Source organism: Rana temporaria, chromosome 9, assembly GCF_905171775.1.
Source record: "Rana temporaria chromosome 9, aRanTem1.1, whole genome shotgun sequence".
Classification (NCBI taxonomy): Eukaryota; Metazoa; Chordata; class Amphibia; order Anura; family Ranidae; genus Rana; species Rana temporaria.
The window spans coordinates 86160856-86167010 of NC_053497.1; positions in this window are offsets into that span (position 1 = coordinate 86160856).

The window sequence follows — 6155 nt, forward strand, 5'->3', positions numbered from 1 at the left end:
AATAAAGCCAGCGGTAGAGAAAGCAAGCGACTGCAAACCAGAGCCGCATAAGCCATTGCTTCCTGTATAGCACCAGCTCTTGTCATAGGCAGAGTGATACCTGCCTGGGACAGCAAATTTATTACTAAAATCACAGTGTATATATGGACATATGCAGTGCACCTGTGGGTTACCTGTACTGAGCCATAGACTTCTGGTTAAACCTGTGGATAAAATAGAATTCTATCTCAGTGTACAGCTAACCCGTAGGAAAGCCACAGGTGCACTGCGCTGCACCCATGAAGTGGGTAGACCGCAGACCGTCAGTGTAAAAAGTAGCCTTAGGCCCCTTCAACATGATCCGTCTAACCCAATCGGACCCTCCATTCACCTCTCATCTCCGCTCATTGTGGCCCGCGACCTGTTACCAAATCGCTTAAGTGGCCCTCGCTCTTCAAAAGTTTGGGCACTCCTGCACTAGTGCAATGCAAGAACCCTGCAAATCCAGTGTGTGTTCCCGCATCGCACCTGAATCGCACAGTGATTCACACTGAGATCTGCAAACCGCTGCGGGTGTCAATGTAAAGTTAACAACACCCCCCACATCGGTTTGCAGATCACAGTGCGAACTGTGAAATGGTGCAGGAATCTGATAAGTGTGAACACTCATGTGATCCGATTCCAGTGCGGACCAAAAGAATGGTCCTGCACCATCTTGGTGCAAATGAGATGCGATTTCAGCCATACAGTTTGTATGGCTGAAATCGCATCGCACAGATATCGCATGTGATGTGAACAGCAATGCAGTATGAATCACATGGGATGTCTGGCATCGCACTAGTGTTACCAAGTGATATTTACCACTGCCATCCATGACACCAATGCCATTGGCGGCATGGGTGGCACTGTCTGCAGGTAGCACATGCTTTATAGGCTGTAACATATGTGCTGCCTGCTGAGAGTACCACCCATGCCGCCTATGTCATAATGTATAGATGCTGCTGCAGTCATAGTAGATCAGCAATCATCGCCCCCGCCCCCTCCCCCAAAGCAAGCAAACACCTGTGTTAGCCGGGCCCCAGGAGTCACTTGCTTTCTGATCCAGCTGTTGCCTGGACTGGAGTGTCATTCAGTGTCACAAGCAATTTCAGTCAGTCTGTCAGCTGCTTCATCATTCGCCTCACTTATCAGCGCCAGGGAAGGCAAAATGCAAGACGCTGGCCGGGACTTGAGCCAGCATGAGGAGCGGGTGCGCAAGAGATACTGTTCCACGCCTGAAATAGTCCCTTCCTGCCACCCACAAACACACTGGTATGAAAAAGTCGCAGGGGGGTTGGGTGGGTTGAGTATACATTGTTCGGTCATTGCTGGAGGAATATCTTTTTTTTTCTGCATGCATTCGGTCTCTGTGTAGATTGCCCGGGCCCCCTGCTGGCCGGGCTCGTTACAACAGTGCCAGTTGTACTGGCCTAGCAGCGGCCCTGTCCATTGGCATAAAACTTTTAAAGCTTCCACCATATGTGACATTCTGCTTTATGAGTAGGACAAAGGTTAACATCCACCTAGAAAAGGTCAACCTGGTGCCTCCTATGAGCAGTGGGTGACTGCTTGAAGATTCAAAAGGCCTTGGTGACCCTCATTACTTATTGTGCCCTGAACAAAGGCAGTCCCCCCCTCTTTGAGGGCATACTTTTGATGGGTGGAGATTCTAACATCACCCTGGACTCCTCTTTAGATAAGACTCGGCCACCAGGTTCCCAAATTTTAAAGCCCACAAAATTGGGCACCAAATTTGCAAAATTTCTGCATGACTACGACTTAGTGGACATTTGAACATTTGGAGGGAGGTTAATGCTACCAAATGTGACTACACTTTCTACTCCCATGTGCACTTGACTTACTCGCAGATAGACCACGTTTTCACGTCTGCCTCATCTATACCAATCTGCACTTCTTCTAAGATTTTAGAGATGCTATGGTCTGATCACTCCTCAGTAGTAGTCAGTGCCGATCCTGACCTCCCTCCCTGGGGCCCTAAGCAAAATGACATGTCACATTAAAGTTGAGAAGCGGGGGGGGGGGGGTTGTGTTCTGCTGTCGGAAATGAAATGACATCTTACATTTAAGTGAGAAGCGGGGGGGGTGCTGACTTCTTACCTCTTCTCCCATGCAGCCAGCGAGTTGAGAAGCGGGGTGAGGGGCCAAAAATTACTTCTCACCAGGCGGGGCCTCTCTAGTAATTTGAGGGGCCCTTCGCAGCTTTGCGGGGCCCTAAGCGGCTTGCATAGTGAGCCTATAGGGCGGATCAGCCCTGGTAGTAGTTCACCTTTCTTCACTGCGAAGCCCTATGGCCCCTTACACATAGCGTCTAAATAAGTCCCACCTTAGTAAATGGGTAGGAAGAAGTGTCAGTGGTAGGGGGTAGGAATGAGTGGCTGTGCTGGTGGGGGGTAGGAATGAGTGGCTGTGCTGGTGGGGGGTAGGGATGAGTGGCTGTGCTGGTGGGATGAGTGTCTGTGGTGATATTGAACTTGCATTGAAGGAATATTTCTCTATGAACGATTCAACCCAAACCTCGCCAATGTGCAATTTGGCCGCTCACAAGGCCACAACCGGGGATCCTGATTCAGCTACAAGAGACATTATAATGCCTTGCTAAAACATAAAGAGGATGAGTTAGCTGCCCTACTCAAGGACCATAAACGGAATTCTCAGTTAGATTTACAGAGTTGGATCGAAACAGCACGTCTCGACTGAATGTTTGCCCTACATACAAATAAACCTGGCAAAGCATTGGTAACAAAACTGGCCCCCAGACGTCCACCTCTTCATGTCGCTAAGATTAGGAGAATTGATGGTAAACTAACCTGAAACCCTAAATTAGTACTACAGGAATTCAAATTCTTTTATAGGAACTTATAGAGAGACATGAATGCTACTAGCTAATAAGACTTTGACAATTTTGTCGATCATCTCCTCATTCCAACTTTATCGGACAAACACAGAGACCTATTGGACAAGGAAATTACAATCGAGGAGGTACTAGCTGCTATTAAACAGGCTCCAATGGGCAAAGCCCTGGGTCCAGATGAGTTCATGACACTTTGTTATAAAACATTTGCTTCTATTGCAGCTTCCCCCCTGACGCTATACTTTAAAGCCATACAAAATGGCGGCCCAATAGACGTGGACTCTAATAGAGCATTGATTACTCTTATCCCCAAACCCAACAAAGATCATAGCAATGTAGCCAACTACCACCCAATATCTTTAATTAATACTTTAATTAATACTAACCGGGATGTTACTGTCCATAGATATTCATAAAGCATTTGACACTCTCACCCTTTCTTTTTCATGTGCTGCAAAGGTGGAATTTTGGCCCCAAGTTTACAGCCTCAGCCCACTCACTTTTTTAATTCACCTACAGCCCAGATAGTCTTGCGAGGTCATAGATCGGATCCGCTTCCCATATCTTTGGGTACTCATTATGGATGCCCACTATCCCCTCTCCTGTTTGTTATAGCTATTGAAACCCTAGCAACAGCCATTCACCAGAATACGAATATCCTAGGGATAGATAGTGGGGGTCGGAGTCACTTCCCCCTACACCACCCTACCGAATCTACTGTCTATTTTTTCTGGCCTATTAAGCAATCCAAGACAAATCAGAGGCTCTGAATATTAACCTGTCACATTTGACTTATGGAAGCATTCAGTCTCAATATTTCTTTCTGTGGCAACAGACGTCTCTTTCCTACTTTACCTAACCCCCAACATTTCCTCACTTTATAAAGTGAACTATCCGCCTCTATTCGCTAAACTTTTGGAGGATGTGAAAGCGCAGTCTGACAAAGTTAAGATGACAGTCCTACCTAGGGTGTTATATTATTTCAGAACTTTACCTATCCAGGTCCCTGTTAATGCAATGCAGCAATTTCAATTAAAAAAAATCCAATTCATCTGGGGATTCAGGGGGCATGGGATAGTGTGGGCTACAATGTATGCCAGGGAAGTGGGAGGTTTGGGAGTACCATTGAAAATATAATTTTCATTGATAATCAGTGCCCTGATTATCAAATGTACATGTCCCTTTTACACAAGTCTGTTATCAGCTCTCCTCTATTCACGCCGTCAGCATTGTAGAAAGGAATACCAATAACCGGCTTCTGTTTACATTGTGATCAGCTGTGATTGGACACAGCTGATCACACAGTAAAGTGCCACCGATTGGCTCTTTATCTCAAACTGTAATCAGCACAGTCTCCGGGGGACACTGTGATCAGAGTGTGCAGCCCACGATCACGGGAGGAGGTCGTATGAAGCCATCCCAGAACTGCCGGCCGTGCTGTAGCCATCATTCGGCTAAAGCGTGGGTGGCAAGTGGTTAAAATGGACCCTGTGTCTGCTGTATGGCATTTTAAAAATGGTCTTATTGCCTTGTTAAATGTTTGAATCTTGGAGGACTTGAAATAAAAAGATTTCCCATGTCCTGTACCTACAATGCAAGCCAGTGAAGTACATATAAATGTAAACATTTTTACATACCTGAAATCTGTTTCTCTCTTGTTAGAATGCAGTGGGGTAGGCTTCAATCCACCTCCATCATCCATAACACCTGGAGTTTTCTGGTTTGCAGCATAATTGGAGCTCTGTGATAATCATTGGTGTCTCTCAAAATAAGGATTAGTCCTTACAAAAAAAAAATCCACACCAATGCATATTCATCAATGACTCAATAGCAAATGTCATATTTGTTCAGTAATCCCAATAAAAGAGTTTTCTTGCTCATCATGTCAGTTTATTAAAGGCAGGATATATGTGTAACTGTTGCTCACAGTTGCACAGACCTCTCCCAAATTCTTTTAATGTAGTTATTTTAAAAGAAGCGTCCCCTGACATTTTTATCCAAAGCCAGGATGCTTTCCACTCCATTTATGCTAGATGCCTTACTAGTAAAATACCATTCCCCAACCAGAGGTTGTAACCCCATGTTGATCACAACAGACTTCACTGAATTTAGCAGTGTGAAATCCTGTTTAAATGATAAACACAGATTGCACCTCTAAGGTAGAACAAGATACCAAACCTTCTTTTTAGATTTGGATAGAGTTTTATGAACCCGAGTCAGTCTTCTATTGCGGTCTGTGTACCCTTTAGTAGTTTCACTGGGGTAGATTCAAAGAGCAATTGCGCCTGCGTAACCATAGTTACGCAGCGCAATTGCTTACTTGCCCCCGGCGTATCGAATGCTCCTGATTCAGGAACCTCGATACGCCGACTGCAGCCTAAGAAATGACTGGCATAAGGCTCCTTATGCCGTCATATCTTAGGCTGCATTCTTACGCAGGCCGCTAGGTGGCGTTCCCGTTGTGGTCAGCGTATAGTATGCAAATTGCATACTAACGCCAATTCACAACGTTACGCTAGCCCTGCGTACGCAGTTTACGTAGTTTCCGTCCGTCGGGTTTCGCGTAAAGCTGCTCCTGCTAATAGCGTCGTCGTTCCCGCGTCGCAAAGTTTAAATTTTACGTCGTTTGCGTAAGTGAATCGTGAATGGCGCTGGACGCCATTTACGTTCACTTTGAAGCAAATGACGTCCTTACGACGTCATTTGCAGCAATGCACGTTGGGAAGTTTCCCGACGGAGCATGCGCCCTACGCTCGGCGCGGGAACGCGCCTAATTTAAATGATTCCTGCCCCCTACGGGATCATTTACATTAGGCGCCCTTACGCCGGGCATTTTTGAGGAGCGCCCATGCAAATTACGTGGCTACTGCTTCGTGAATGAAGCGTAGCGCAGTTAATTTGCGGGGGCGCAGGGCAAAAACGGTATGCTGCGCCTCCGTAAGGAGTGCGCAGCAGTACCTGAATCTACCCCACTGTCTCCAATTGTCCGGATCCCCAATGTTACGGGCAGTTGCTGGCAGAATAGAAAAAAAATGAAATCTTTTAAAATGGGAAAAGTTGATTCTGTGACAGCTGTCTAAAAGGGGGATTTCCCTCATATTGGAAAGAAATACTCTAATGCCTCATACACACAATCGCGATTCCCGAAGAGAAAGGTGCGATGTGAGCTTTTTGTCACAAATTCTGACCGTGTGTATGCCCTATCGCACTTTTTCTGTGAGAATTCCTGCCAAGAAAAGATTGAGAGCAGGATATCATTTTTCGT